Genomic DNA, 12718 nt, shown 5'->3' on the forward strand with positions numbered 1-12718 from the left:
GGAACAAGATAGTTGGAGCACATGAAACTCACAGAGTTTGAGGCTTGGTGCCTCATGTCTGTAATCCTAGCACTTTGGGAGGCCAACGCTGGAGGATTGCTTGAGCCCAGGAGTTCCAGACCAGCCTGAGCAAGAGCGAGACTCTGCCTCTACAGAAACTAGAAAAATTAGCCAAGTGTGGTGGCATGCATCTATAATCCCAGCTACGTGGGAGGCTGAGGCAGGAGCCCAGGAGTTTGAGGCTGCTGTGAGCTATGATAGCACCACTGAACTCCAGCCCAGGAGACAGAGCAAGACCCTGTCTCAAAACAAACAAAAAAACAAACAAACAAGGAAAAAACCCCAAGACAATAACAACAAAAACCTCTAAACTTTTTAAATACTATTTCACATCTCTTAGTCTTTTTGTATTTCACTCTGGAGAAATTTCATGGCTCAAACTCCTAGTTTGTTAATTCTTTCTTAAGTCATTTCCTACTGATTATTCAGCCCTAGTAATTGTTTAAGAATCACAAATCACAGTTTTTGTACACTATTGGTGATGAGTACACTAAAAGCCCAGACCTCACCACTACACAATAGATCCATTTAACAAAATTGCACCTGTACCCCCTGAATTTATGCAAATAATATTAATAAGAAGAAGAATCACACTTTAACATCTAAGATCTCACTGGCTCTTTTTCTTAAGAAACTATTTTCTCTTATCTCTCTGAAATTATTAATATTGTAATTCTCTTTCCTTTCCTAACTTAATTCTCATTTTTTGAGTGTGACTTTTTCTTTTTGAGTTTGTCGTCTTTTTTCATTTGGTTTATTTTTCTAAAATGTTAATTTATTCTTGCTTCTGTGTTCATTTTGTTTGCAAATCTCTGTCTGACTGTAGAAATCTGTGTTTCAAAAATTTTTGTTTAGCTGATGGCACTCTTCCTTGATTTCTAGTACTTCTATGACTATTTATTTTTAGATGTTTCTAATTTTCTTCTGTCATTCCTAGGGATTTGGGACAACAAGGGCAAGTGGTATGTGCACTTGATCCAACATGTTGATCTAATCTCCTCTCCACTGTTTTCTAATTGAGCAAATTTTAGTGTTTATTATACTATAATGAGTTTTTGGCAGTGTTTTTTTCTTTTTTCCAGAGTAGAGCTATGAGAACAGAGACTAATTTCTGTTTAGATATGAAGGGTTGAGCCTGTCTGGTAGGTCCATGCAAGAGTCGCTTTACTGAAAAGCATAGTGTACAGGTTGTCAGGGTTCCAGAGTGCTATTTAGGTGGTCGGTCAGCTTGGAGGCAGGTGAGCATACTACAGGGATAAGTCCCTTTACAATGTACAATTCATGACAACCTCATTAGTTTCCTCTCTGGCTTTCAACACCCTTGCATCTCATCGCATTTTAGCAACATGACAGGGATCTCTGGAAGATGTACAGGAAATACTAGCCATCTTCAGCTAACAATTTTAAAATTCTCATGTAATTCTGAAGTTCCTTGAAGGTAAAAATAACGAAAGGATGGTAAATCTGACAGTTACATTGGAATTATGGAAGAGTCATTTTGATAGAGAAGTTCATGTAACCAATATCCATGCCACACAGTTACAGACAAGGGCCCCCAACAGTTGGAGATATAGCATACGATTGGGAAGTTATCGGGTCATTTACTGAGGATTTCTTATTTTGAGGCACCCTTTTTGGACAAAAGAGTTGTTATATAATTGCTATCAATAGGAGAAACAGAATAGTGTTGGAATTTTCTCTCTGAGGAAATCAGTGCTTTAAGCTGATTTCATTGAAGAAAAAGCTTATCTCAATAGGTAAAATATTTTTCAAAAAATAACTAGCTTCTGAAAATTTGTTAAAATCAAATTAATAATCACTTTTTAATTTCTACATCTACATCAGGTGCCAAGGGACATGATGTTTATGGAATCCAGAAGCCAAAGAAGTGAATGTTCAGTAAACAGAGTGTGACCTTTGAGGTTTTTAAAAAAACTTATTTCCTGTTTACTTAAAAGCAACGTAAAACATTTCTGGTAAAAAAAAAAAAAAAAAAAAAAAAAAAACCAAAAATATATTTTAAGATGCAATGTAGATTTGACTGCATACCTGTTAATCAGCCAAACTTGGTGTTTTTCTTTAAATTGTCAGGCCCTTTGTGCCTGACACTTGCCAGAAGTTTCCGAGTGTCTCCTTGCTCTTCGGATTCCTCTCATCCAACTCTCCTCCTGGTTTTGCTCTGGCAAATAGTGCCAGAAATAGTGCCTGGAGACAAAGCAACTGTCTGCCAATTTCCTCTGACCCTTGTCACGTTGCCCATGACTTGTGGACAGCTATGTTCAAGTTTTCCTCCCCATCAGTTCTTTAGAAACAAAATAACAATCAAGACTAATTTTGATTCCACTGGAAGAAACTTAATGACTATCATTTGATCTGGCAATGATTGTTTTTGTTGATTCTGGGATGAACTTTTGCATGTATTACATCCTGACACCAATAACATTTCAAAGCATCTTACAGTTATCATTGCCCAGGTCGTAGTTGCCACAAAGTTACATTCCTCCTGCCGGCAAGAAGTTGGTTAATTTTCTGGTAGCCTGACGGAACATGGTAACTCTCTGATGTTTCAGTCCACAGCCAGATAAGGACTATTTGGAGAATGAACGTGAACCCTGGTTTTTGTCTGAAAATCTTTTATTGACACCTTTTGGTAAGATCAAGAATCGGCAGCATAAAAAGTTGCAGACTTGATGTAATTGGCTTGGAAACAAATCTTGAAACAAAGTAGAAGGTTCTTGATAGCACAGAGGATGGTAATTTGTGGGGAAAAATAGACATCAATAACTAGGTTGAAAATAATTTCAGACAAGTGATTCTGAGTGTGAAATAGTTTTAGGATCCCTTAACCAATTATCCTCAGTTATGTTTTCTTTTTTGTATTTGTGTAAGTGGTATGAGATTAGAAATAATGTCTCATTATGTCCAAAAGAACTCTTTCAATAAATGCAAAATACAAATTCTCTGTCATGGAAAGCATTGTATCACAGTTGCACTGCCAGAAGAGAAGGAATTACATTTTCATTTTTAGATGTACATAAAAAATGGTGCATTAGATTCTTTGAAATGTGATATTAAGCTAAGAGCAGAGAATATAATCGTCTGAAAAGTTTAAAAAGTATTTTTAAACAAAATTCACTTGGCCCCTATCATCTACATATAAGTTACCATGCTGGGCTTGATGAAAGTGTGGGCAAATCACACAATAAATACGAAGAACCATGTGATGTAATGGAATATGTGAGACTGTATGTAAATACTTTTAATAGCATGAAAACTATGAGTACTTTGCAAACGGCCATCTAACTATGGACTCTGAAGAGTCCAAAGGCATAAAAGATGATTTCCAGACTGAACTGAGGAAAAGCCTTAATAAATTGTCATTTGAGATTGATATGTCACATGGGAAGGATTTTCACAGGCAAAGATGGCGGAAGAGGTGTCATGGAGCAGAAGAGTTCACCTGTACAGGTATGTTCAGTAACAAGTAGTGTGAGGAGGCTGCAACATCTGGTCTGAGAGGACAAGCACTGAGGCCTGAGGCAGATGCAGAGCAAGGTGGCTCCCTCATGGAGGATCTCAGATGCCAGCTTACCAGGCCATGGCTCGTGGACTTCATTGTATGATCAGTCATAAACCATGGACTATAACTGACACAGTAAGTAAATCCAACCATGATTTGATTGTGCTCAAGGAAGACAATTCTGGTATCACACGTAGGGTAGATTTGTGTTGGAGCTGGTGGTGAAGATAGACAGGAAGTAACATGGTGGAAGGATGAGGAAGACATATTAATAGGACAGAGTCCAGTGATGAATGCTAACCAGTGGTAAAATTGTACCCTATGTAACTGAAATAAACAACCTTACAACAAGTGCTACAGTCATTGTTATAATTTACATGTTTTATTCAAAAGAATCATCTCCTTTGTGATATGAACTAATTTCATTAATTATATTGTGGGCCCAGACTATCACAGTGGTGGGTGAAATCAGGGAACTCTGTGTATAAGGAGTGGGGAGTTCATTAACAGCTTTCTCCTCGGTGGCAGCCAGCAGGCAAGAGACTGGACACAGTTCCCACAGTGCTAGCTCTCAAACCACCTGAGTTACGAATCTTCAGCTTGGCAGGGAGGGAACCAGCAGGATGGGAAACACACACACACACACACTCTCAGCTTATGGATATAAAAAATATGAAAATCCAGGAGAGTTTCTCTACATCTTTAAAAGACATAAAGCAAGCTCTAGCAAGAGGTAGAAAGGGCACAGAATTTGTTATCAGCTACAATCGGGTTCCATCCTGACACTAGGCAAGTGATTTTACGAGTATCTCTGAGCCTTTGTTTATAATTATATTGCAGGTCTGTTGTGCTCACTTACAGATATTTTTTGGAGCGCAACAGTTTCCTCACAGCAAAGACTTGAGGTAGGTCCAGGAGCCCTGTCGTGTGCCAGGCACTCCACTAATCACAGCCTTTCCAGCAAGCACCTTGAAGCCAGCACTTCCTGAGACAGTGGGTCAGCCAGGGTCAGTGAGCACTGAGTGTTCTGGTAAAGCAAAAAGAAGGGGCTCCTGGCATGGAGCGATTCAGCCTGGACCAGTCCCGGGCTTTCTCTGAGCCACAAACTGTTCATCTGTAAAAGAATGACAGTAGAATCGTCATCAGGATTCAATCAGTCCATGATGTCTGCACATAGTAGGTACTCAAGCCCAGTCTTCCTCTGCCCGTATACCCCTGCTGTGGCCGGGAGGTTTCACCCCAGCCTCCTCCACAGGCTGGCTCTCACACTCGCCCTCCGCGCTCGTGCTGTGCTGATGCTATCGCACTCGGCAGAGATAGCTGCTGGGAGCTGACCTTCATCTTCAACTGTCAGCTTCCTGTGAACAGTTATCCCTCAGAACCCTGCAGTTTATTTAAAACCAAACAAAAGAGACACCACCCATCCAACCACACTCAGTGTGAGCTCCCTTGTGCAGGTTCTTTGCTGACAATATATCTGTGGAATTGAACAGGTAGGAGCACGAAGATAGGAGGTGAAGAAACACACACACACACACACACACACACACACACACTGCATTCCTCACTTGTTACAAGGGGACATCTTCCGGAGAACAAACTGAGAGTTCCGTCTCAGGATCATTAAAGCTATTCGAGTGTTCCTAACGAGTATTCATGGTGCTCAAACACTTTCTGGTAAAATTATGGATTCGATTTAACCTCAAGCCGCATTTTGGTCCCATGTCCTCATGCTGAAGAGCCCTGGAGAGTTCTGCTCTGATGGCGAATTCCTTCATCATGTGCCCCTCGAAAAGAAACAGCACTTTGAGGCTGTCCACCTGCATGAGCCTGCGTGAAATCAGATTTCGAGTCTTATTTTTGGTTTTATTCTTTTAGGAAGCTGAGTTTTCCCAGCGCCCGTGTCTCTCCCCAGGGATCCAGTTCAGCAGCCCCGGCTGACTCTAAGGATTAGCAGCTCATCTTCCGTTTGGGTTGAGGCTCTTCTTGTTAGACAGTCTATGCGAAGGCAGATGTAGTTGACAGGGGTTTGTTTTTCATGGATTTGGACCACATGCCTGCACTCTGGCATTTGTTGCTGTGATGCCATATTCCAGTGGTTAAAAAAATGTTTCCATTCAGTTAATTCAGCAAAATGTAAGGAGAGTTTACTGAGTATAAGGCTCTGTGCTAGTCCCTGGAGTAGGGGGCAGGAGAATAGATATTAATACAGTGGTGTATTATTCAGAATTCACCAGAGAAACAGAAAATATATATATATATACACACACACATATAAAACCATATCTCTATGCTTATACCTCTATGATTGTATATATGACTATATAAAATTATATATTAATAGAGAGAGAATATATAGAGATATATAGGGTTGTATATAATTATTTATATAAACATATAGAATATATGAATATATATAAATATCTAGGAAATATAAAATTTTATTTATAAATATGTGTGTGTGTGTGGAGAGAGAGAGAGAGAGAGAGAGAGAGAGATTTACTGTGAAGAAATCCTAGACAGCAGAGTGTGCAGACTCCGTTTACTTTGGTCCTGATACAGCAGTTGTCTCAGTGCATTTTGTGCTGCTATAACAGAATACCTGAGACTGGGTAATTTGTAAAGAACACAGATTTATTTCTTACACTTCTGGAGGTTGGGAAGTCCAAGGTCAAGGGCCCTGCATCTTTCAAGGGCCTTCTTGCTCTGTCATCTCATGGCAGAAGGCAGAAGGGTGAGAGAGTGACATGAGAGAGAGAATGGAAAGAAGGTGGGACTCATCCTTTTATGAAGAATTCACTCATACAATCTCTTAAAGGTTGTACCTCTCAACACTGTTTTATTGGGGATTAAGTTTCCTACACATGAACTTTGGGGGATACATTCAAACTATAGCAGCAGTGTGGATATGGCCCAAGAGACAAAAGGTCCTGGTGCCTCTGGTCAATAGCAGTGGTGTATCTGGGCAGACAAAAGCAAAGAAGGCTCCCTCCTCAGAGCTACTGTGGGAGACTACAGTAATCTTAAAGCTGATCAGTTGGTACACTCTGTGCAGACTTGCCATCTTCATCTCTAAAGCGGGGATAATTCAGGACAATTACAGACACTGCATGAAAACGAACAAGCAATCTCACTTGTTTAAAGTAAAGTGCTATATTCATGCTGGCTGCTACTGTTTAGATTTAAATATTATTTTCAGGATTCAAGAAAAATCAAGGGTAAAGAGTAGAAGCAAGGAAGTGATTTCAGAACTGAGACTTAAAGGTGCCCTGTGTGAAGGTGGCAGGGATTGAAGGAGCCTACAGAGCTCCCTCCGCCCACCAAGAGTACCTGTCACGGGGCATTTCCGTGCCAGGATGCATGTGACTGCATGTGCTCATGCACCATTTTCAACTTGGAAAGCAAGAATTGCCAGGGTCCTGACGCTGGGGGAGAGACAGTAAGAATGGGTTGTTGAAAGTTAGCAACAAAAATATGGAAAAAACTAATGATACATGTATGATTAGGACAAGCAGTTTAAACTCTCTGAATTACAATTTTCATATCTGTAGAGTAGGGGCAATGATGATAGAAATTTATAAACATTTATAACTGTGATAGCCTCTAATCAGGGAGTTAGTTACAGTGTGTTTGTATGAAAAGGTCAGTTTTTCATCCACTGATGTCACAGTTCCCAAATATACAAAGGTAAAAATGTAGTGTGCATCTCTGATAAGTATAAAGGCAGCTGAGAGTAAGTGTGTCATTTCTCAGCCACTGGGTTCCATTTTGCATTTACAGACAATTAAAGCAGAACTCTTTAATTCAAAGGCAGAATCACTGAGTTTTCTCTCTGTTCCGCCCTTGCCTCTAGGTTCCAGGCCTTGGTTGCAGCACACCTCTTCTTGGCTCTGGCAATGGATTTCTAGTACATCAGTCTCCCTGAGTAGCACTGGGACTGGCTGGAATTAGGTCCTTGAACATAGAAATCTAAGATATCCTGACACTTTAGTGGATGAAATATTTTAAAGTGAAGAAAAACCAAACTGTAGGCTGAGAAAAGCCTGATCTCCAACAAAGACTTTTTTTCAGCATTAAAAAAATCTTGTTTCTCTGCTGAATCTTTGATACCAGATCCTATCTTTGATATTAACCATGACATTCACTTAGAGTTCAGACAGGTGCTGTCCAATATGGTAGCCACCAATCACAAGAGCATGTGATTAAAAATTCCATAAAATTAGAAATTCAGTTGTTCAATCACATTAGCTACATTTCAAGTGCTCAGTAGACACACGTGGCTAATAGTTACCATAACGTAGAGTGCAGATATAAAACAATTTTATCATCCCACAGAGATTTTTAAAGAATACTACTCTAGAATAAGAATATGGAGTTTTAAAAAAATCATAAAGACATGAAGACAGTAATTTTCAAAAGAATGAAATCATTTCTATAAGAGAAAGTCCCTCTTTCAAGTCAATTTATTTTGGTTCGCCTGAAAAATGGTACCACAAGAGCACTGGGCTGGACTCAGAAAACCCAACTTCCATAATTACTAGCCAAGAAATATTGGGCAGATTACTTAACATTTTTTTAACTCTTAGTTTTGCTTTCTGAATAATGTGAAGAATAATATCTATGTATTGAATGAAATAGTACAAATAAGAATAATTTATTCGACATCATTTCCCCACCTCACTGTATAGTAGATGAAAGCAAGATAGTAACAGTTTTCCTCACTATGGTGTCTCTAGCATGTAGCACCCGAAACCAGGCACACACTAAGTATTCCATAAATATTGCAGTGAATAAGTAATGCATGAATAAATGGACATATTCTTTAAGTTACTAAGAGCATATTGCTTGGCAGATACAAGGGTAGACAGTAGGGCTATAAAGTAAATAAGATTTGGAACTTCAAGCAGCTCCCAGTGTGTCTGGAAACAAAAATGAGCTCATCACAATAGGCATGAGTTGTGTTATGATAGTGTTTCCAAAGGTATTGTGTAAATACAAAGGAGGAACATCTAACTCAGCCTTGGAGGGGGCATGTGGGGTGTAGAGAGAGCATCACAGAGGAAGGACTTTAATCGTGGACCTGAAGTATGAATAGGATTTTGTAAGGACCTTTTTTAAAAGATGGTGAATGCAAGGAGGGTCAGGCATAAGGTGACCAACTACCTCGTTTGCCCTGGACTGTACTGGTGTCAGCACTGGAAGTCTTCACCTTCAATCCCAGGTGTACTGGATTGGTTGATCACTCTAGGCAACGTGAGTCTAAAAAACACCTTTCCATTTTCCAGGCAGAGGGCAGAGAATAAGCAAAGATAGCAGAGAGCAGTCCGTGAAACACTGAGGGAACCGTGGGGTAGAGGACATATGCACAGTAGGCCAATGGTCCCTCTGGAAATGGCCACAAAAAGCCAAAGAAGTTACAAACCCCTGCATACTGTGAAGGTATCAGAGAGCTGTGAAACAACAGATCTAAATGTTCTAAATTTCCAGAGAAGAGAGAACCATTCAGAAGGGAGCTGATGACCAACAGCTGCTCCTCCCTCCCCCATGCTGGGACGTTGCAGGCTCCAGTGTGATGAGGGAGCAAATCTTGACCCTTAGGATGAAGCAAACCATATGATCTCAGATACTGCAGTTAGCACACAATGACCTCAAAATGTTCATGGTTGATATTTTTCAGAAAAGAGGGAAAACTGTACTGAAATAATTAAAATGATGGAGAGTTTCACCAGAAAAATAGAATCTGTAACAGATTGATCGAATGCTCATTTTAGAATGGAAAATGCAGTATGTTAAATTAAGACTCCAATGCGGCCGGGCGCGGTGGCTCAGGCCTGTAATCCTAGCACTCTGGGAGGCCGAGGTGGGCAGATCGTTTGAGCTCAGGAGTTCGAGACCAGCCTGAGCAAGAGCGAGACCCCATCTCTACTAAAAATAGAAAGAAATTATATGGACAGCTAAAAATATATATAGAAAAAATTAGCCGGGCATGGTGGTGCATGCCTGTAGTCCCAGCTACTCGGGAGGCTGAGGCAGTAGGATCGCTTGAGCCCAGGAGTTTGAGGTTGCTGTGAGCTAGGCTGACGCCACGGCACTCACTCTAGCCGGGGCAACAGAGTGAGACTCTGTCTCAAAAAAAAAAAAAAAAAAAAAAAAAAAAAAAGACTCCAATGCATGGGTTTTATAGCATATTGGACACAGCAGAATACAGAATTAGTAAACTGAAAGGTCAACAGAAAACACCCAAATTAAGGGAGAGGGTAGAGAGAAAAAATAATGAAAACGACCAGCCAGACAAACAAACAAAAAGAGATCAAGAATGTAAAGAGCCACATGGGGCATGCCCAGACATGTGCAGCAAGCAGATCAAAGTAATATTCAAAGAGAGGAGGGTCAAGGATTGTCTAAAATTGATGAAAGACAACAATTCAAATATACAAGCAGCTCCGTGAACTTCAAGCTGCGTAAATACAAAGAAAATACTCACCTAGAATTTCATACCCAACAAAAATATTTCTGAAACACGAGGATAAAATAAAGATGTTTTCTGGCAAGCAAAAGCTGAGAAAATTTATCACCTGAGAGAAGGAAAACAGTTGTCATTGGAAACATGAAAATGTAGGAGAGTATGAAGAACACAGAGAAGGGTAAATATGGAGGAAGATGAGTCAATATTGGCTGTAAAAAATACAGTAATTGGAACATCCCAGGAATTTGAATAAAAAGGCCTAGCAGTCATTAATATTAAAGGAAGGCATGAGCAAAGGACGTTAAAATGTCCTAAGGTTCTAGCAGGAGTACGGAAGTAGGAAAAATAATCATTAATACTAGACTATAACATGTCAAAATGCATGGTTTGATATCTAAGCTATCCACTAAAAGAATAGCAAAAGAATGTATAATTAACGAGTTAAGAGGATGAAAAACAGAACAATTTCCAAAAGTTAGATGGAATAAAACTATGTATAAATAAAGACTCCTGTTAGAAATGAGATTAGGAAGCTGTTTTCTGATAAGACAACAAGTACCCATGAAGAAAGGAGTTCATACAGCTCTGTAAACTGAAACCCGTGAACAAAAACAATAAGCACAGAAATTCAACTAGCTCCAAGTGATGTTCCATTAAGCAAAGTGCTTCTCATTCCAATGATCCAGAATCACCTTATGGTTCGAGCTGACTCTGCTATCAAGGTAAGGGTTTTTATTTAAATTACAATTACAGAGGTCAGAACCTGAGCCAGATAAAGTCTATGATCTCTGAGGACAACTGGAAAAGGGAAAAAAAAGAATATGGAATTGATGAAAAACTCACAAGATTAACATTGAGGTTGGAAATTTGGGAGAATGTTCCCAGATACAAATATGAGAACTAATGCTTCTTTTTCCTCCGTTTTCCCCAAAGTCAGGCTCTGGGGAATCATTGCGTGACATCTGGTCTCTGGAAATCCCTCACCTGGCTCAAAAATTCATTGATGATTCAGTGAGGTTGAGCACATGAAATCTTCCAAGGTCAGACTTATGGTTTCCTTTCAGGCTCATTTAGCCTTTAATTGCAAAACCAATGCATCTGCTAACCACAAGGACATGGTTGGTGCACACTGGAGACAGTAAAAGATTAGTGTCACTGCTTTTGAGAGGCGGCTATAGACCTGGGGCACAGCTTACGTGGGAGGGTGCTGGAGGATGAAGCATCACTTCTGTGGCTTCTGAGTAGTGTTCCTCCTGCAGACAGTGTTGACTCGGCCCACCAGCCCATTCTCCTCTATCTGCTTGGCCGACAGTCAGGGTCACATTTTCCTGAAAGTAGTGCAATGTGCAATGATCAATGATTTAAAAGACACCATAAAGACCCCCTGCCCATAAGGGGCACTCTCGCTGCCACACTAAAATGCCACAAATTCATTCCTTTCCCACCCCATTAACTCTGATTGTTGAAAGGTCTTATATTAGTGTAACCTGCACACTTGTTCTCTAGTAGACCAGTGTAATTAGAACCTCTTTAAAGTAAGACCTTACTGCTGGGGAATTTAATCAAGCCAGGCTCCTTTGGAGCTAAACCATACAAACATCATTTTCTCATGTGCTTCAGTCTCCCAGACTCAGATCAGGGCACCGTGTTGTCCCAGCAGCTTTGGGTAATAGTGCAGTAGCATGTGCTGGGCTGTAGTTATCTGTTTGTTTGCTCCCTTATGAGATTTTGAAGGCAGTGATTTGACACAAATCCATGATATGTAGGCTCAGGACCTGGTATTAAGTGAGTGTTTGAAAATGGCTAGGGGAAGAAGAGAGAGGGAGAGGGAATGAAGAGAGAAAGAAAACTTTTAGTGGCTCAGTAAGTGTTCTGGAACCTTCCCCAAATAGAATTTTCACTTATTTGTTTTTTAAGTAAAGAGGGAAACAAGAATAGATAGGCACAATGACCAGAAAGCAAGTTTGAAAAGCCAGTGTTAAATTATTGCTCAGCTACTTCTCCCTAATGCTATAAGGCAAGAATCTGAAATCCTTTATATGGCATTCAAATTTTTGCAGCTTGTGTCCAAACTCTGAGTTCAAGTTTATCTCCTACCATTCCCTATTATCCTAAAGCAAAATTCAAGCTAAAAGTCTCATTATTAACTGGTCCTTGTGATGGGTACAAAGTTTTGCTTCTGCCTAAAGCAATGAGAACACAGCAGTGAGGCAGCGTTCTCACTGGGAATCATTATTTATTCTTCCGTGGTTTGGTAGTGTTGTTCCTCAAATCTCCTCATTGTGGCCTTGGGGTTCGGCGAGGCTGCTCTAGAAAACTACCCTCCATCAGCTGGGCATACGCTACTCAATGTGTGGTCCTGGACAACTTACAGGCTTTCTTTGGCCTCAACACCAGCATCCATCTAGGGAGGGGTTGAACTGGAGGACCTCTGTGCCTCTCCCACCTGTTGACTATCCCTAGAAGTAGTCAGCTCTCCGTGCTGGACATGCTGGAGTGGAACACAGAATGCCTGGTGGACACTGTGGAAGAGATTCCACCATCTGGGGGGAGATGAGGATTGCTTGACCTGTGGTCCTTCAAAGTCATTTTCAAATCTAAGGTTTTTTAGATGACTTTGTGGCCAGGAGGACAATGAGTCACACAGTTTTCGAATTCTATTTCAGGAAACT

Source organism: Eulemur rufifrons, chromosome 19, assembly GCF_041146395.1.
Source record: "Eulemur rufifrons isolate Redbay chromosome 19, OSU_ERuf_1, whole genome shotgun sequence".
NCBI lineage: Eukaryota > Metazoa > Chordata > Mammalia > Primates > Lemuridae > Eulemur > Eulemur rufifrons.